We start from the raw sequence: 20,842 nt of genomic DNA on the forward strand, positions 1-20,842 counted from the left end.
GGGATGCTGTTTTGGTTTATTGTGGTTGCCCTCTCTGGGATGAACAGACAGTTGTTCCTGGCTCGCCAAGAAAAGTCACACGATGCACATAGATCCTGGCTGTTTTATTTCTGTGTGATAGGTCAGCAATGAGTGATGAGAATCAGCAGACTAAAGAAATGGTGTCTGCATGCACTAAGTTAGAGAAGGGAGAGGCTAGTTATCGATGTCAACAATGAGCAGAGACCACTTACTGAAGAATAGGAAACCTGGCCTCAAAGAACCACTAGCTATGTGGTGGGTGCCTTACAGGTAAGGGCCTGACAGTACAGGGAGCCACAAGTGCAATGGCCAATTCCTTGAGACAACACAAATGTTGAAGGATGAGGAATGGAGGCAGTTCCTGCAGGGTTGAAAGTAATTTAAAAAGTTAATGGTGAGGTGTGGGCAAAGATGACCAGAAGACATAAATAAAATGAGTCCCAATTTTGAGGGTTGTAGCTTTTAAGTTGTAGCTAGTATAATATGACAAATTAACCAAACAGCTCTGTACTGTTTGTTCGGTTTGTTTCCTTGGTTTGGGGTCACTGGAAGGAGAAGCAAGGGCCTGTTCATGCTATGCAGGGGGACTACCATTTGTAACGGTGATTTGTTAGTACAGTGGGGGCTGTGTTGAAAGGAAAAAAGAGCAGCAGATAAACTGGGGTGCTGTGTTCCATGCTATGTGTCTCCTGAAAGTTGTGAGCAGCGCCCCTTGCTTGCCCTTCTCCCCCTTTTCATGTACTTATAAGAAAGAGCAAACCCAGCCACTTGCCCAACTTGGTGCAAATATTGGCACAAGTTAAAGTTCATCCATTAAATGCATGTTTAAGTCACCATGACAATGAGATTACAGTGACTAGCAAGCTGGCATCTATGTTTATCCAACAAAATAATAAAATTCATTTGTAACATTGTGACTTGTTAAAAATCTAAAGGTAATAAAGTAGATCTGTGCTTCATGGTGTATACTGAGTGCTGCAATCCCAGTGTCTGGGAGGGGGAGGCAGAAAGATCACAGGTTCATAGCCATGGAGGATCTGAGGCCAGCCTGGGCTACTTGAGACCCTCCCTCACTACTGTCTCGGAACAGGACAATCTTTGGGGCCCACAACCCCTAGAAATTGTTCTGACTTCCATACAGAAGCCATGGCATAGCAAGGACCCTCACAACTAACTAAGTAAAGGTAATAAAAATGAAAACCAAACAGAATAATCTAGTCCATTTCTTTGTTGCTATGATAGAGCATTGACCAAGAGCAATTTGAGGAAAAAGGTTTGATTTGATTTACAGCTTATAATCCATAATTAAGGGAAGCCAGGCAGGGATTCAAGGCAGGAGACCATGGAGGAGTACTGTTTACTGGATTGCTTCCTTGGCTTTTTCATCTACCTTCCCCTGCCCTCCACACCCAAGACAGGGTCTTGCTAAGTAGCTGTGACTGTTTGGCAACTCACTATGTACACCGTGCTGGCTTTGAATGCACAGACATTGGCCTGCCTCTGCTTCTGGAGTGTAGGGGAATTAAAGGCATGTATCACCATTCTTAGCTCATCCATCTTTTTTAAACAGCCCAAATCCAACGGCCTGGGGGTGGCATCAGTGATGGTGGGTTATATAGGTGTACAGAAATTATTAATTAAGAAAATCCCTACAGACATGCCCACAGGCCAATCTGATGAAGGCAGTTCCTCAGTTAAGGCTATTTCTTCCCAGGTGAGTTGAGCTGACAACTATTTTAGTTGACTTTTGTCAAATTGACACAAACCTGGACTTATCTGGGAAGAAGGAAAATTAAATGAGAAAATGCCTCTATGAGATTGGTCTTTAGCTAAACCTGTGAGGCATTTTCTTAATTAATGATTGATGTGGGAGTATACAGTCCATTGTGGGTAGGAGGTCCTGGGCTGTGTAGGAAAGCAAGCGAAGCAAGCCATGAGGAACAAGTCAGCAAGCAGTGTTCCTCCATGGCCTCTGCAACAGCTCTTGCTGTCAAGCTTTGGCTCTGACTTCCCCAGACAATGGACTACCAACAATGAGATAAAATTAACCTTTCCATCCCAATGTTGCTTTTGGTCATGGTGTTGTTACAGCAATAGAACCTAAAGCCGACTATAATACAAACCACCACCGCAATAATAAGACAAAAATAAAGATAAAAGAAGAGGCAGAAGACACAATTACCAGTTCCCTATGTATGCGGATCCAGCATTATGATTGCACTTGAATCAGATGAAACTGGATTTACATGTGTAGATAAACCAGGCTAGATAAACTCTGAGGCCTCACTGATAAAAACTTAATTTTAATTCTTAATTCTAAAGTCCCTGGTGGTAAGGAAAGCTAATGCATGTGCGGCCACTTCCCTCTCTTGCTTCAGCTATAATGGGAGGAACAGAGGATCACCTATGGCTCACTATCTGGGCTCTACCTTTGATTTTTATGCTGCCTCATTATATAAGGCTTCAGTTGGGTCACTTTTATTTAATTATTATATATTAATTACACAAAATTGTAGTATGGATTCTAGTTGTTCTTAATAAAAACTTGGAGTCACCAGATATTGGGGTGAAAGCTGAGAGGTCAGAGAAGCAGAGTGGCCAGCCACTAGAGAGACCTTTTACCTTTTCTAATGCTCTGAATGAAAGGGCAATTCTGTCCTCAGACTTGGTCCTCTGACTGACTGCTTCAGACTGCGCTTCAGACTGCGTTTAGCTTCTGTCTCCTCCCATATTATATCCCTCTGTCTGCCCAGCTGTCTCCACCTCCCTAGTGCTGGAATTTAAAGCATGGGATCCCAAGTTTTGGGACCTTTGTGTGAGCTGTGTTTCTCTTTTATACAGATCCAATCTTGAGTAGCCCAGGGTGGCCTTGAACTAACATAGTTCCCCCTACCTCTGTCTCCAGGTCCTGGGATTTAAAAAGGTGTGTGCCACCACTCCCTGGCTTCTAGTGCCTTAGCTCTGCACATTGATCTTCAGGCAAGCTTTCAAACACAAAGTCTCACTACACAAAATAATGGTTTCATGCTAATATTTTTCAGACAAGATGGGGTATGTTCATGTGTGTGGGCATAGTCCATCCTGTTTCATAACACATGTAACTGTTTTAGTCATACTCAACCCTGTCTCATCAACCTCTCTTGTTCCCATCCCCAGGTGGCTCTGGCCCCTCTCCACTCCTCAAAAAAGTCCCCTTTCTACCTTCATGTTTTTGTTTTTATTTTAAATATAGATTCTGTATGTAAGAGAAGACCTACTCTACCTGTCCTGTGTATCTTTGTGTGTGTGCAGGTACATGTGCTTGTGGAGGGGGGGAGTAGGGAGTACTCCTGAGTTTCTTCACCCTGCATCACTTCAAGTTTTGAGACAGGTTCTCTCCCTGAACCTGGAGCTTGCTGATTGGTGAAGGAGGGCCTTCTGTCTATGTGTTACTTTCATTGGTCAAATAAAGAAACTGCCTTAGCCTTTTGATAGGACAGCAGCTTAGCTAGGTAGAGTAGACTGAACAGAATGCTGGGAGAAAGAAATCAGAGTCAGGCAGACACCATGACTCTCTTCTCTGAGATGGACCCTGGTTAAACTCATGCTGGTAAGCCATAGTCAAGTGGCAATACACATTAATAGAAATGGGTTAATTAAGATGTGAGAGTTAGCCAATATGAGGCTAGAAATAATGGGCCAGGCAGTGTTTAAATGAATACAGTTTCCATGTAATTATTTTGTGTGTAAACTAGCCGGGAGCTGGGTGGCAGGAAGTGGCCCGCCACCCTTGTTATAACAGCTGATATTCCTACGGCAGCTGGTGAGCAAACCCCAACAGTCCTCAGATCTCAGTCTCCTCAGTGTTGGAATAATAGACATGTATTGCTATGTACCTCACATGGGTGTTTGGAATCAAACCCGGGTCCTCATTTGTGTGGCAAATACTTTACCCACTGACCCTCTCCCCAGCCCTTCACTTGTCTTTCTGAATCGAACATATTTTATTTAATAGTTCATTCATTTTCCAGTAAATGACATGCTTGTGTTCTCTATTCTTGGACAGTACTCCACCATGAACATATGCCACATCTTCTTTAACAGTTCATCTACTGGTGGCTGGTGGGCACATAGGTTGACTCCATGAGTTGTGTAGATACCTCTGTGGTATGCTGATTTCGGTCCTTTAATGTATATATTTGGAGTTAAACTGGTTCCGGAGGTTCTGCAGATCTTAAGTGTAGCCTGCTCTGGGTGCTGAGGAGCAACACACTCAGCCATCATGAGCTGCTGTTTCTCTGTAAGTGAACACATTCAACGACTGATCATTTCAGAGCTCCTTCCCCAGTGGTGGGTCAGACCCTCCAGTTCTCCTGTCTCTAGAGCAGCAATAGCAGTCATGCCTAACTCAGAGGGTACTGTGAGAAGCAAAGTACAGCTGGACCTGGCACAGTGCCAAAGATGTGTGTGGAATGAATTAATAGAACAAGGCAAACTGACCTGTCAGTCATGTGTGGCTGTAAGAAACGGACGTGATCATCCGAACATGGGTCAAATCCTTAAGAAAGATGCAGACACGTGACTAAAGCTATTATAGTTAAGAGCCTGTGGCATGTATAGATGAACAACAAGTTCCTAACGTTTTTCCATTAGTCTTCAACACAATGGTGTGGGCAGCTCCTCCTTCTCTACTTCATTGGGAATCAACATTGGCTCTCTTCATTGTCGGATTCTCTCTGAAAATAAAATGTGGTGAGCATAAGAGAAGTATCCAGAATAGATCTGGATGAGGCATGCCTGGCCTTGTTATGTAAGTGAGGCCAGTTAGGACAGTTGGAATACTTACTTAGTCCTGGCGTGGAAGCATCTGCCTGCTAAGACAGACTGGAGATCCCCCACCCTTACCCCATTAGTAATCTTTCCAAAGCTGGAACAATGGGCCTTTGTAACTAAGACATTTCTTTTCTATGTTGAGGTCAAAATCCAATTAAGTCAACCCTGAGCACCCAAGGAGAATTAGCCAGAGAAAGCTAAACAATTGAGAGATGGGGGAGGGAAGGGCAGGAAGACTCTGGCATCTGATAAACACATTACTCACTGGCTACAAGGTTGTTAAAACGTGGTCAACATTGACTTGTAACATGCTTAGAATGAGATTTAGTCACCTCGGTGCTACCTGGTACACCAAGGGGAAACCTTACAAGGAATGAAGCAAAGGAGTGGATTTATGCATTCAGGTATTTATTTAATAATCCACAAAGCTATTCAGAGTACCTGCAAGATCCTGGGGTTGGGGGTGTGGGGAGGGGGAATAGTGGGAGGGGTGATGAGTGAAGAGGTCCTTCAGTCAACCTGCAAAGACCCTGCCTGCCTGTCCTGTAAGCGTGATGAAGTCAGAACCAGAAGCAAAGGCAGTCGTGTGATCGAATTAGTTTAGGGTGATGTACATGGAGACCGGATTGGAGGGACGCTGACAAGGTGACATGTGAGAACACAGCCTGAGCCACCGTCTCCAGGAACGAAGGAAACTCAAGTTCCGGAAGTCAGAAAGATGGCCCGACTCTGCTGAACTGTGTCTGGTTGTGGGTCAGCATTCCACCCGAACTCTGTGATTGTCTGTGGGCGTGCGATCAGATCACCAGTGTGTGAATATGGAGATTGCAGGTCACACTCAGCATCTTCCTGTATTGCTCTTTACCTTATTTGTTGGCGACAAGGTCTCTCATTGAACCTGGAGCTCCCTGTTTCAGTATTCTCACTGGCCAGTCTGACTCCAGTCCCTGCTTCTCTCTGCCCCTAGAACTGGGTTTATAGGCATGCTCAGCACTAACCCAGTCGTTTATGGGGGGGGGAGGGGAGGGATTCAAACTTACTCTTCATGTAGAAGGTACTTTACCTAATGAGCTACCTCCCCAGTCTACCATGTGAGGTTTTTATTTTTGTTTTGTTTGGCTTGGTTTTTTTTTTCAACAGGGTTTCTCTGTGTCACCCTGGCTGTCTTGTAACTTATTCTGTAGACCAAACTGACTTCCTACTCACAAGTCTGTCTCTGCCTCCCAAGTGCTGGGATCAGAGGCATGTGTCACCACTGCCCAGTTCACCATGTGAGTTTTGATGCGTTTAGTGTGGTTAGTCTCTCACCACACACAGGCCTAGTTATTCCCCAACAGCTTCATTGTTCTAATGTGTTTCTGCTGGTTCCCTCAACATCAGCAACTCACCATCTCAAATTCCAGAAAAAAGCATCTGCAATGTTCTCCTTTGCATAAGTCAGGAATGGTTCTAAGCATATCATATAGTATTAGCCTTGTAATGTATGCAGTTTTGATTGATTATTGTCAAGAAGTGCAATGGCATTTATCAAAAAGATGCTAAAATCTTGTACAGTCAAGTTATAAAGTAAGTACACGGCCAGGAAGTCAGCCCTCAACCAGAGGAGCTTTCCTTTCAGTTGGTTCTAACAGTTATTGTGCCTAGACATGGGTTCCATTTGTCTTTGGTGCAACCCTGATTTAGCTCTCAGTCACAGAGAGGTGCCCTGCTTCCTGCACAGTGCCTGGCATGTTGTAGGCACTCCAGGAATACTTGCTGCACACATTGATAAAAAGAAACCATGGGCAGATTTAATCCTCGGGTGTCTCAAGCCGGAGTTCCCAGCTAAGTCCCAGAGTCTCCTTCTGCAGAAGGCAGGAGGGACTCAGCGCAGTATTTACACCTCACTCCTGAACATCCACACTTTTAGCCCGCCTTTTAGATTAAGGGTTGGCCAGCACCTCCACATTTTGTATCCTTAATTACCTTCACTTATTGCAGTTATGTCAATGGAGAGTCAAAGGCCACAAAGCTCCCTCAAGGAGCCGGCATTCAGATAGACGTATTGGCATTTGGCCGCTAGAGGGCGAGAAAGTCGGGAGCCGTTCTCTGAAAGAAGGTAAATGAATGCCCTTTTGGGTGCAAATTTGTGCTGGTGAGGAGGCCTCAGCTTCTTTTTATAAATAATTCATAATTTTTGTCAGGGAATGGGAGTATGATTTCTCCCTTGGGCAATCTGAAATACTCATGTTATAATTTAAAGCAAACCAGAGGTTATTCAGAAGAATTCCCCAAAGGCTGAACACTGCTGAGCAGCCTCCTGTAATACCAGGACGCTGTGAATTTCCAACCCCTGATCTGGCATTTTGAGCAACAGATGCATTCATTTATGGCCAGGTATTTTGACCATATGCATGCACCCTGTGACCAGGCATTTTGACCATATGCATGCACCTGTTGTCATGCATTTTGAGCAGATGCATGCACCTGTAGCCATGCATTTTGACCAGATACATGCACCCATGTCCAGGAATTTTGATCAGATTCATACACCTGTGGCCATGCATTTTGATCAATTCTATGCACATCTATCAAGTAGGGTTGCCAGAGTTTAAAATACAAGAGTTTAAGTAAAAATTTCAGGAAAAATAGTAAATATATTTTAATATATAATTATACCAATTTGGGGGCAATTTGTCTTTTGTTTGTTGGTCCAGCTTGGTTTCTTGAGACCCAAGCTGGCTTGAACTCCCTCTGTATCCCAAGATAGACTCAAAACTTGAGAGCCTCCTGCCTCTGCCTCCGTGTTGATGGGAACACAGGTGATGCCACCACACCCAGCTTGGAACTTGTCATTTTTACTGTTGTTCTGAACATCTGGCTGGCATATGACACAAGGACACTTGCTTTTCAAGGGGACCAGGTCACTCTCCTGCGGTAGCCTTCTTCATCTTCCCTGCCTGGGATATTTTCTCTTTACCAATTATTCACTCAGTTCCTCTACTCATTATGTAAGATCTGGCTTGAGAGCTTCTTCCTTGCCAGTTCATTAATGTTCTCAGTGGCTGTGTGTTATCCTATATGCCACAGCCATCTTGGCACTCCAGGGACGTATGTATGGGGCTGTGAGGCTGTTGATTCCCCCCCAGGAGCAGAAGGAAGGGGACTGTGGTGGCCTGAGCAAGACTGGCCCCTAGACTCAGATTTGAATGCTTTGGGAGTGGCCTTAGGAAGTACGGTCTTGTTGGAGGGAGTATGTCACTGTGGGTAGGCTTTGGGGTTTCAGATACTCCAGTGAGGTCCTGTGTCTCTCTCATCCTGCTGCCTGTGAATCTGGATATAGAATTCTCAGTTATCTCTCTCACACCATGCTCCCCACCATGACAATAATGGGGACTAAACCTCTGAACCGTAAGCCAACTTTAATTAAATGCTTTCCTTTATAAGAGTTTCTGTGGTCATAGTATCTCTTTCCAGCAATGGAAAACCTAAGACAGGGATGGATGAGAAAGGACCGTTCTACGTGTCCAGACATATTGGAGGAAAAATAAGGTTGAAAACTCTCATACTAGGCCATGATGCTTGGGAAGACAGAACCTAGATTACTTTGTTAGCCCGACCCTGTTGTCTATACCTACGCAGACACGCGCTCCTAGAAGAGATGCAACAGATGCAGTACCATAGCCAAGATCTTCAGTCTGGGTTTGGGAGCAGAGCACTGTGGCGTTGTAGCTCTGGGTAGAGAACACGATGCAGGAGGCCCTGAGTTGTCCCCAGCAACCTCCAAACAAGCAAGTGACTAAATAAACAAACATGTATCTACAGAGTCAGTAAACCCGAGTTCCCTGTAAAAGCAGAGAACAGAAGATGCCATCTCACTTGCCCTCATAAGTAGTCCTCCACCTACTCTGCCAGCTCGCTGAAAAGTAGGCGGTCCTGGGTGACACGCTGCCAGTAGCGCTTCCGCTAAGGGCCCTTCTATGAGGACATTATTCTGTCACCTTCTGAGCTCTGCCATGTCTTCTAACCTGAATCTCCTTTCTGTTCTTGCCAATGTTCTGGAGGAAGGTACCCTGACAGATAGGCTCGCATCTCAACTGTGAGCACCCAGAGAGCCCTAGGCAGGGCAACTGAGCTTCTGCTTCATCCAGAAAAGCCTCAGGTTCTGGATTTCTTGGTGGTTCACAGGGGCAAAGGCATCCAAAAAGAAGTTGGTATTGAGTTGGGGTTCCATTGAAGCAGGATAATCCTCTTGAGCTGGCTACCTAATAGCTTCTGCAAGCAGAGTCCAGTGTCGCAAAAACATGGTGCCTTGACCTAGTGACAGGGATTCTTTCGTCTCCCGAGCTTGTGGTAGAAAGAGGCAGGAGCACCCAGGTCAGCATGAGGAGAGAGTTCTGGGAGAGGGGACCTGGCTTTCCCTAGGGAAGCTCAGCCTACTCATAGGGCCTAGCAAGAGGTAGAACAGAGAGGAGAAGAACCATGCTTGTTCTCTGTCTTTCAGTTTAAGACCTATGTTTGCCAAGATATTGCTTAATTGAATGAATGGGGCATTTACTGGTTTGGGGGATGGAGAAATGTGGACCATGTGGAGAACAGAGCCAAGAAAGGCCCATAGGTTGGTTGCCAGTTAACTTCTAGTTTCCCTAAGAGGCATCCAATGTCTTCCCGTGCCTTCTGCAGCGGCAGAAAGTACTACAAAAACCAGAACAACAGTGTGACATCCATGATGTGTGAGATACAGCAGCTTAGGAGGGATCATCCACCCAGGGAGAAAGGACAGGTGTAAGAAACAGAGCAAACAGCATGGGTTGCCCATACTGAGGACCCAGTGAGCAGAAAGAGACCGGTTTGAAAGTGTGTAAAAGGCCAAGGCTGGGAAGGTGTTCACAGGAGGTCTGAGAAATTATTTATCATCTCCTAAAAGTGATTTTTTTTACTAATTTTGTTTATTATTATTTTGTGTGTGGGGGGGAGTGTGTACATAAGACCAACATTCAATTCTCTCTTTCTACCATGTGAGTTCCAGAGGCTGAATTCAGGCCATCGGAGTGGTGGTAAGTGCCTTTATCTACTGAGCCACCTTGGTTCTCCTAGTGGTGATTTTTAATAAAAACCAAACATCAGCCCATGGTGGTGGTGCATGTCTTTAGTCCCAGTACTTGGGAGGCAGATACAGGTAAATTTCTATGAGTTTGAGACCAGCCTGAGATACATCATAAGTCCTTGTCTCCAAAACCAACCAAACAACCAACCCCAAACAACAACAACAACAACAACGAAACATCAGAACAGGGTTCCTTCTGAAGCCTTTGCTGAAGTCACACTGTGACCCACGTCAAGTACACAGATACGAAATGGTCACAGTTTAATAATCATTAATTGAGCCATTGACTTGGCAGGAATGCATTTCCCCTTCCTTGACTTTCCAGAGGGTCAGACTTCCTTCAGCCATCGGAATACCCTTTCCCACCCCTAATCTTTCCTAGAGAACAAGAGGACACGCCCTTCCCCTTCTCTCCTCTGCTATCCTCTTCGGGCACACAGGTTGGAAGGACTGTAGCAGTCTAACTCTAATTGGAATTAATCTAGGTGGAGACCTAATTCTGGGAGCACCTTAGCTAGGGGTGTCCCTCACACATGCTACAGAGGCCTATATGCTAAAGCCTTGAGCAGCAACCCATGGTTCTGTTGGGAGGTGCAAGGATCTTTTAAAGTAGAGCTTAGGAGGAGGAGGTTAGGTGGTTGGTACATCTCGTGATGTTGGGGCCTTGGCCCCTTCCATTATCCTCCCTCTTCCTTTCATCTTTCTCACTTTCTCTCTACTGTGCATCTGCCGCGAGGTGAGCAGCTTGGTCCAATGTACATTCTTTGTCATGGTGTTTGCTTTCCCCATAGCTCATAGCGACTCTGAAAATGTGAACCACAGTAAGACCTTTACTTTGGAGACAGGGTCTCACCACGTGATCCAGGCTGGCCTCTGCCTCCTTTTAAGGAGGCACCACCACACCCAGCCAAAGTGTCTTTTTAAGTTGATTTTTTTCATATATTATTTCATAGAGATGGAAAATTGATTCCTATAAACCCATGGCCGCCTTAACTCTAACAATGTGTTATCTGTGTCTCATTCTGCTTTCCTCTCTCATTTGCCTCATGGGAAGGAAAAGCTGTGTTACAACCATGCTCTCTTGACCCACAAACTCCTCCATGGTATGTGCAGAACACTACACAGAGGTTTTCAGTACTATGATAGCACTATGAAGAAGACGCAAGTGTTGTTATTCCTTCCTGACAAAGGTCGCACAGGGAGGGAGAATAGGAGAAGGCTGGTCACCGGACTCAGTGGGTAAAAGAGTTGTGTAAACCCGGTGACCTGAGTTCACCCTCATGGATGTGCAATGAAAGAAGGGGAGCAACTTCTGAAAGTTGTCTTGTGACTGCCACATATGTGCTGTGACACATGCATACCATCATGTGCATACACATGTACATCACACACACAATAATAAATAAAATACTAGCAAAATAGGACAGGAGCTAGCGTAGAATCTGGATTCATAATCTGGCTGTGGAGCCTAGAAACTGCTGTCCTGACTATTTTAAATTGTCATTATTATTATTAATATTGCCATGCTGGGATAGAAACCAGAGGTTTTTGCAAGCTTAGCAAACACTGTAACTGCTAGCCCTAAATTATTTTAAAATCAATAAATAAAGATATATGGTAGTGCTATTTTGTATTTTTAAAAGGACACAAATGAAGATGAATATATTATCACTATAATATAATTATTTTATTGTAATAATAGATATAAAAAAAGAAGGAGAAAATATTCCTAGAAAACTAAGCTCTGAATCTGCCCCCACCTGTCAAATGTTGGGAGCTGAGAGTTTTGCGCCTGCCTTGCTGTGCACAGATAGAACTGTCTCGATGAGCGTTGGGGGTGCATACGGCAGCGCACTTCCTTCCCCAGCGAGAAGCATTTGAAGCTATCTCTCCTGTTCAGGTGAGATAGTGACAATTTCGAGGGTTTTTTTCCTGCAGATAGAGGAAGATGAGCATTATCTGGTCTGACCACCAGGAAGATGCAGCAGCCACGGATGTTGTATTGATAAGGAGGCAGGACAGATGGCCACAGCTACTACAGTGCGGGCCCTATTGTCTTCACGGAGCTCCAGCATTTAGATCACGGAGTGATGCTCTGCCAAGTGGATATTTAAGGTGGACATTTGCATAAGACTTTTGCATTTCACACGTACTTCTTCATGGTATGTTGTTTCTCCAGCTGAGACTGCAGTAAGATTTGCTGGAGGAGAGAATTTAGCATGGGTGCTTCTGCGTCATTCCCACTGAGCGTGTCCTGTAGTCACTCTAAACGTGACTCTGGTCATAAGCATGGAATGAGCCTACGGGCCCATTCTTGTCTCCCATCTCTTAGGGACTTTGCAGCTCATCATCTGTATGTGACCGTCAGCTCGGGTTAGAAGGCTCTCCCTGTCCCCTGTCACCTATCCCAGATGCTCTCTTATAACCCTGCTCCTGAATGGACAGGAAGCATTACCCTGTGAGGACAATATTGGGAAGCCAAGGCATAGAGATCTCATTAGGGTTCAAGCCCTACTGCAAGTGTAGTCTTTGGTTCTGAGGACGAAGAAGAGGCAAGAAGGGAGCTCACCCTCCTCACATCCTTCTCTCATGAAACAAGACAGAACACCCTCAGTAAGAGACGACTCCACAGTTCCCAGAAGCAAGGAATTTCCTTCAATCTGATGGCACAGGGACAGAGAGCACAAAGAATAGACACCAGGACTCAAGTTCATTCCCATCAGACCAGATTCCATCTGTCTTCCACTCAGACTTCTGCCCACTCTAGGTGGATAAAGGTCCACCTAAAACATAAAATCCCACCAGGACACTCCCGCCTTTAGGTCTCCATTTCTACAGGTGCCTGTATCTCATGAATTCTGTATTACATCAGTTTGTATGAAACGCTCTTTTTAATGTGTCTTTTGTTACGGGGGGGGGGGCCACCCATGAGAAAAGGAAATGTTTTTCTTCTCCAGTACTACAACCTCCGTCGCTGATGCTCCTCTCTCTTTCTCTCTCTCTCTCTCTCTCTCTCTCTCTCTCTCTCTCTCTCTCTCTCTCATTTGTTTCTTGTCCTAAGGAAGTAACCAAGGCTTCACACAGTGTTGTATATCAAGCTGTACCCCTGGCCCTGCAAGATTTTCAAACCCAGGGCCAGCTGAGATGGCTCAGCAGCGAAGGGTACCCTGACAAACTGAATTCAACCCAAACAGTTGTCTTCTGACTTCTGCGCGCACGCCACAGCACACGCATATTCATGCTCACACACATCACATACCATGCAATAATAAATAAAAGTTTAAAGGACTTCCAAGCATTTAAACACCATGACTAATTCTCTTGAAAGTAGATCCTTTCTTTCTGCCCACGAATGTTTCTCCTCTTGATCAGATGATCAGGGTAAAATGCAGTTCTTTAAATTCCAAAGAAACTAGGTAGAGCCACATTTTTTTTTTTTTTAAAAAAAGCTGGTTCTGTGGCATGAGGTAATGGCACCCTGAGAGGACAGCACGTCAAGTCTGTGCCCTTGCTATTTCTATGTGTCCACGAAGTCATCTGCTCATCAGAGTACTCGGCTGTTCTGATTCCTCACTGGCTTCTTAGAGAGTCTCTCCATATGGGGGCTAACCAGAACATTCGGCTGGCATTTCCTGGAAAAGGTGCCAAAGGATGGAAGGGTGCTAAGAAAATAACTGGCCAGCAGCCTGTCTACCTCAGACGTGGTATCTTCAATAGTGTGTTCTAATTCTGGAATTCTTAGATCGCTCTGGGCTCTCCCAGGACATATGGGGGGGATATGTGGGCGGGAGAACCTTCTGGATGCCCTGTGTTTGCTGCTCTGTGACGGAAAAGAAAACCTTGCAGTTAGTATCTAAAGTCTAGTAAGTGTACAAAACTGTGTCTTACAGGGCAGCTCCCAGCCCAGGAGGACCCAGGGTAGTCCCTCCTGCATGCTAAACCATTCAGAGAAGTTCTTGGAGTAGAGAGAAGTCAGGAGGAGAAATGGCTGCAATGTGGGATCTTCAGCAAACTTGTCTCTGTTTTAGCTTTACTATTTGGGGGTGCCAAAACCCAGAACACGATAGCCCCAAATATGACACCTTAGGAGATACAGATTTTCCCCAGTCTTTCTGTGAGAGTTTGCCATAAAGAGTTCTCTGCCCTGCCTTTCTGGTAAAAGCCTGGAGACCTCCGTGTGAGAAGAGTCTTGTCCTACACATAGGAGAAGAATGTTGTACAGAGAGCAGAGGAGAATCTGAACAGTCCAGCCTTACTGGTTTCCTTGCATGTTGCAATCAGATCACAAACACTCTCTCCAGCCATGCTTCTACTCAACTGTTTACCCTTCACTAAACCCAAACTTTACAACCCCCACTTTTCTCTGGGTATCTGGGTTTCCATTTCTAAAAGCCCCATGTTGTGTAGCAATTTCCTTTAAGGAATTTGTTTTCCTTTATCCGTGCATAGAGCTATCAGTTAGGACTCTTGTAGTAGGTGAGGCAAAGAGACTGCTTTCTCTCCACTATAAGGGTAGGAGCATATGTATGTATGTATGGAGAAAGAGAAGGAGGAAGAAAATATTTTATTGTATTAATTATGGAAATTATGGAGCTTTATACCAAGATAGCTAATTACTACCTAAAGCAGTTACCCAGTCTCTGGGTTATATTTTCAAAGAACATTTACTTTTAAATATTGGCTTTTTATTTAAATGTATGCAGTGTGTTTGTGTGTCTGGCACATATGTGTGGGTACCCATGGAGGTCAGAAGAGGAAGCTGGATTCCCTGAAGCTGGAGTTTCGGGTGGTTGTGAGCCTCCGATGTGGGTGCTGGGAACTGAACTCAGGTCTTCTACAGGAGGAACAGTAACCTTTAATCTCTTAGCTGTCTCATCAGCACCTGAAAGCATTTTTAAATAAATCATGTGGACTTGTTCTGAGCTTTCTCTACCCTTCTAGCCAACATTTTATTAGCAAGAACAGCTGTCCATTCAGGAGTGTGCCCTCCCTGTCAGGTGGCATGCTGAGTGTTTTCCTGGGTGGCATCATTGGCTTCCTTTATTCCTCTCGACAGGCCATTAAAGTGGTCATTAGCATCTTCATGAGGAAAGAGTCAATGACATTGATTGACAGTGGATGCTGTGACAATGGCCCAGAGAATGCCACTTACAGAATTGCCTCTTGACAAGGCGTAAACACTTGCACCATATCCAGCTGGTCCTCCAGAGTCACGACTTCTACTTCTTCAGCTTTCCTAGTTGCTGATTGAAGATATTCAGGGGGGAAAACACGCACAGACTTTAAAATTTGTCTTTAGTCCCTAAACCCCGAAGTATAATAGCTATTTACAAAGCGCTAAAATTGTATCGAGTGTTATAAGAAATCTACAGATGATTATGGAGAAACACAGAGGGTTTATGCAAATATTAGGCCATTTTAGACAAGAGACTTGAGCCTCTGTGGGTTTTAGAATCCACAGGAGTCTTGCAACCAGACAAACCCAGGGATTTGGAGGGATGCCTCTATGTGATTCGGTTTTTTATATTTAAAATTTTTTATTTTGTGAATTATATGTGAATGCATGATGTGTACATGAGTGCGAGCATACATGAAGAGGTCAGAGGACAGTTTGGTGGAACAGGTCTTCTCGTTCTTCCTTTAGGTGGATTCTGGGTGACCACACTCATTTGGCTGGCTTGCATAGTAAACAACCTGACCAGCTAGGCCATCTTGTTGGCCCTCTGTTAGAGTCTTTGAGGTCCAACCTGCATCTTTCTTTCCATACAGTGAACAATTCTGCAGCAGTAAGAATGGCACCAATCATAAGGTCAAATAGAAAGCGGCCTGTAGAACGCATGAAGAACGAAAGCTTACAACTTCGGTTACACTTAATTCACACGCAATCAGTCCATGCCAAGAATGCAATGACTGTGGTACCAGAGGCCAGAGATTCACAGATGCAAATGAGGGGCCCTTGGTAACTCAAGATTTATTCATGGCTCAGATCCCGATTCTCCTGAGGATCTCCAATGGCATTCTGGAGAGTACCAGAAACCTCCTTACTATTACTGCTCATCCTTTTGGGGCCTCAAATTTATTATGCAGAGATTAGAAGTGGAATGAAAGAATTGAGTAACTGAACAATGAAGTTGTGGAAAGCACATTAAACATATTCAAAACAAATGTGTATGTTACATAATTGAATTAAAATATTGCCTCTTTTATTTTTTTTTAAGATAAAGTGTTGAACTTCAAACAAATTGCATACATGAGGTCAACTCCCTTGGGATTGTGTTCATGAATATGCAATTTTATTTTTTTTCCCCTGCAGAGCTATGGTAGTTTATAATTAGATGGAAATGGTTTATAAACACAGAGCTTATTAAATCCTAAAGGGAAGAGGAAAGAGAACCCAGGCAGTCTCCAGAAGCTAAACTCTACAGACTTAAGGACGTGATGACCTGGGAGTTAGGAGTAAGGAGAGACCGTGAGAAGACATCAGCTCAGTCAGCCACAAGGTGATGTGAGCAAATACCAAAAAGAAAAGAGTGAGTCGGGGTCTTGGGGAGCCTGTGATGAGGTAAGAAGTGAGCTTCAAAACTCAAGTTAGGGAAACCAGATCAAACTCTGGACCCAGAATCAGGTTTCAGACATTTCTCATAAACAGATCCTAAGGATAATGGGTAGCTGACCAGGGATATAAGGAGAATCTCGAAGGTCTTGAACAAAGTCTTCCTAAAAAGGGGAGACCCTGGAAGACCAGCAGAGCAGAAGCGATGATGCTGAGTACACAGACCAAGGCATGGAGTGCACAGGTGAGGAAGTTGACTGAAATGAGCGACCCGGCTGAGATGACTCAACCAGTAAAGCACCTACCATCGAGTCTGGGAACCCAAGCTCAGGTCTCCAGGACTCTCAGGAAGTCAGACGCAGTGTGGCATACACCTGTAGTTCCAGTACTCCTGCAGGAGATGGGAGGCAAAGCCAGGAGCATCTCTGGAAACTAGCAGGCCACCTGGCCTGGTGTATGCAGCAGTGAGCTACAAAGAATCTACTCTTAAGGTGGAGGACGAGAACCCACAGCCAGTTGTCGCACGCGCGCGTGCGCGCGCGCACACACACAGAGAGAGAGAGAGAGAGAGAGAGAGAGAGAAAGAGAGAGAGAGAGATTATATAAACAAATAAACTGGTGTAAGAAGGATAATTAGCTACAAATATAGGCAAAGAAAACAAGAGTGACCCAACATTTAAGCAGAGAAATCTCTGGAGAAAATCAAGTAAATTGAAGAGAATTATATACAAAAATAATCCAAGAAGTTCTGTGAAGACTCAGATAAAAGACTCACATTTGTGCATTGGGACAGAGACTGAGAAGGGCCATGTGTGAAGCACACGGTCCTCAGGCGATTGAGATCCAGAAATGAGGAAATATTCTGGAGATAAGGCATGGTGGGGGCTATTGTGGGAGAATCCTTGACGGGATAGAGGACCTTGACTCTTCTTCAACTTTCTTTGGCTTCCTGGGTGCTCTGAGATGACTAACTTCCTCTGTCACATGGTCCCAATCTTACCACAGCCCCCAAATAATGAGACCATGGACAAAAAGACATTCGAAATTATGAGGAAAGAAAACCTTTTAGAATGATAGGGTGGTATATTACTATAATACAGCGCTTGGGAGGCTGAGAGAGGAGTGTTATAAATGCAAGGCCAGGAGCCATCTTTTAGGCTAGCCTGAGCTATATAAAAGAAACCCTCTCTTAAACAAATAAGTGGAGCTGGGAAAATGGTTCATCGGGTAAAAGTGTTCAAAAACTCTGAATTCAATTCCTGGGACTCCGGATTGAAAGAAGGAACTAACTCCTGAAAGTCATCCTCTGACCTCCACATGTGTGCTGTGGCTCACCCAGCTGCATGTGTGTGTCTATGAGTGCATGCACTGATACATAAAATAAAATTAAACACCTGAAAGTGCTTTTCCTCTTTTAAAATTGTTTAGTGTTTTCTACAATGGTGGGGGAGCTGAGTAGCACAGATGGCTTATTAAAATACATTAGAAATAGTAAAATCATAGCTACAATAAAGGAAGGGCCCAAGGCCTGGGGAGGAGGTCGTATGTGTGGGGAATGTCTGACTAAACCCTGAGCAGCTGAGCAGAAGACTGAGTGGTGTGTCTCCACGTGCACTTACAACTCAGCTGAAATGCTTTGGCCTTCGGGGCTGGTTGGGATCACTTCTCCTTCGAAAATCAGTATTATTCACATTTGGGGGCAAGTTGCACTTGTCTGTGTTTCTACTACTAGGTAAGTATGGATCTTAAGAGTTCACCTTAAACAAGGATTCTCTTCCTTTGAGACCACAGACACTTGTGGAAGAGGAGTTAGCACACAGAGCTTCATCCCAAGATGTTCTGTTTGATTTCAAGTTGAGATTTTTACAAGGAATCCAACTTAGATATTTTAGTCTAGCATGTTTTCTCCTTAAGTATACAAGCTAGCCAGGTGTGGTGCACATCTGTGATCCCAGCACTGAGGAAACAGAGGGTCCGTGAGTGCAGTGTCAGCTCGGACAATACAGTGAGTTCCAGCGGAAATTCTTGGCTCCATAGCGAGTCACTGCCATAACAAACAAACAACAAAACAATAGCTGAACCTAAAACTGCAAACATATTAGTGGCAGGTGTTGCTATCATAGCCTGTAGGTAGTATTGTACAACCAGAAGTAGGATTCATCAGCATGTTTGTGATGTCCTTGTGGTTTTAATGACTATTTATAGGGTCAAAATGGAAAAAAAAAAACAGTCTTGCAATGAAGCAGAGAAAAATCCTAATCTCATGGGTTTGGTCATAATAACGCCAGGGACAGAACTAATTCTCCCACATCTCTGAGCCCCGCCCTGTGGACCAATGGCCTCTCCACCCTACTAGAAAGCCTGTTGCTGGACAGCAAGTGGTGGTGGGCATTTCTTGAGGTAGGATTTGAATTCATGGTAAACCTTCCCCAACACATGCTAGAGGACTGTTGCCTTGGAAGGCGCTTAGGCAAGGCAGACAGCCGGAAAGTGGTGTGCAAATGCTCATTCATTTGCATTAGAAAAGTGTTCTGGGCTTTCAGAACACCTTTTCATGTAAGGGATTTTGCTAAGCACACTAAAAGAGTACAAAAAAAAGATGAAGAAGAAAAAGAAAACCCCACGATATCATCTAAAGGGAACATCTGTTACAACAGCTGGTCCTAAAAGCAGATTAAGGTATTACTACCATATAACGAACAAAAAAGAGAAAAATCTTCCCATTTTATTTTATTCATACTCTTCTAGAATTGAAAACCCTTTCTATTTATTACCCCGCAATTTCACTGGGATTTAGCACACTTCAAGTTCCATACATGGCGAACCAATTGCTTTATAAACCATACATAAATACCCCACCTACCTAGGAATGACTCAGAGCCATAACAGAGCCCAAATCTTCCAATCTACTCTTACTGCTCTTTACTGAAAAGTGTTGTTAAAACAACATGCAGGAGATCGGAGGCAGCTGTCCAGCATGCACAACACTGGTCAGTACTGGTCAGCACTGGTACTCAATGTGGAGGGTCTGTTAATGGGGGCCCAGAGGAGATGATGGAGAAAGAAGAAACTGGTCTCTCTGTCTCATAGGAAATGAATTTTAGAGACTTGGGGATATTTAGTCTGCAGAAGAGAAATTTTGAAGAGGCATGGAAGTTCTCTTAATAGATTTGAAAGGCTGCCATACAGGGTGTAGAATAGACTGACCTATCCTGAATGGCTGTGGGTACAAAGTTGTATCAGGGAGCAGGTTTATTTTGCTTCATGATAGGAAAGATATTCTGTCTAATTGGATTTAGTAAAAGAAACGGGGCTGACTGATTGCTAGAGCAGAGAGGGAGCGCCCGCTGCTGAGCGCAACCACAAGGAGGGCAGTTGGAAGTTGCTAAGGAATTGTCCAGCCAGCTGTCTCATGCTGGAATGGAAGAGAACAGGCTTCCTCCTCTATCCACCGTCATGCTGGCTAGAAAGCCTCTCACAGAACTTTCAGAGTGGAGAGAAGAATGGCCAGGGCATGATCCTAAAGATACAGAGGGTTCTAGCTGGTTGTGGTACCGCACGTCTGTCTATTCCCTAGTTCTTGGGGACTGTACTATTAACCGTTCTGCTGTTGTGAGAAAACGCCACAACCAAGGCAACTTCACCAAGTGGAGTTTATTTAGGACGATGGTTTCAGAGGGGTCAGAGTTCATCATGGAAAAAAAGCTGTAGGCACAGTGGCAGGAACAGGAGGCTAAGAGTTCAGATCTTTAGCCACAACCACAAAACAAAGAGAACAAACTGCAGGTGGGTAAGGTTTATTTTTACTCTCAACCACACCACTGCCCCCTGCCCAGGGACATACTTCCTCTAGCCAGACACTCTACCCAAATCTCCCCAAACAGCACCACCAACTGGGGACCAATGGGTCATCTGCCCAAGACTATGGGAAATATTCAAACAGAGTCTAAGGCAGGGGTGGGTAGGTAGAGCTTTGAAGCCAGCCTGGGCTACATAGAAAATTCAAGGCCAGACTGGGCTATAATGTGAGACCTTGTCTTGAAGTAACACACGCAAAAAAAAAGACTCAAGGGGATGGAGAGATGGTACAGTTGTTAAGGTCACTGACTGCTCTTTTAGAGGACCTTGGTTTGATTCCAAGCACCCAGTTCCAGGGGATCTGACACCCTCTCCTAGCCAGGCATAAACAGACATGCATGCAAACGAAACACTCATATACATAAAATAAATAAGTAAAATTTAAAAAAGATACAGAATATTTCAGTCCCACATAAGAAATTCATTTCTCTTCTCTGAAGAGGAATGAGAAGCTGATGATGAAGAGGAAGTGGGGAACGAGCTTCAGAGGCAGGGAAGTTGGTTGAGTCTCC

General features: G+C 44.5%; 1 protein-coding gene across 4 annotated transcripts in view; it reads right to left on the minus strand.

Moving 5' to 3' along the window:
• The window catches only part of Kiaa1217 (KIAA1217 ortholog), a 789,856-nt gene that overhangs the window by 301,663 nt on the left and 467,351 nt on the right, over positions 1–20,842 (minus strand). The window contains exon 1 of one of the 4 annotated variants that reach the window (XM_085699017.2): positions 4,501–4,669. The exons of the other annotated variants lie outside the window; for them this stretch is intronic. The gene's annotated coding sequence lies outside the window, so the exon portion shown is untranslated. Of the gene's footprint in view, positions 1–4,500; positions 4,670–20,842 lie in introns of those variants that run through there. 4 annotated transcript variants of the gene reach the window in all.

This window comes from Myodes glareolus, chromosome 14 (genome assembly GCF_982192425.1).
Source record: "Myodes glareolus chromosome 14, mMyoGla1.1, whole genome shotgun sequence".
Taxonomy (NCBI): Eukaryota; Metazoa; Chordata; class Mammalia; order Rodentia; family Cricetidae; genus Myodes; species Myodes glareolus.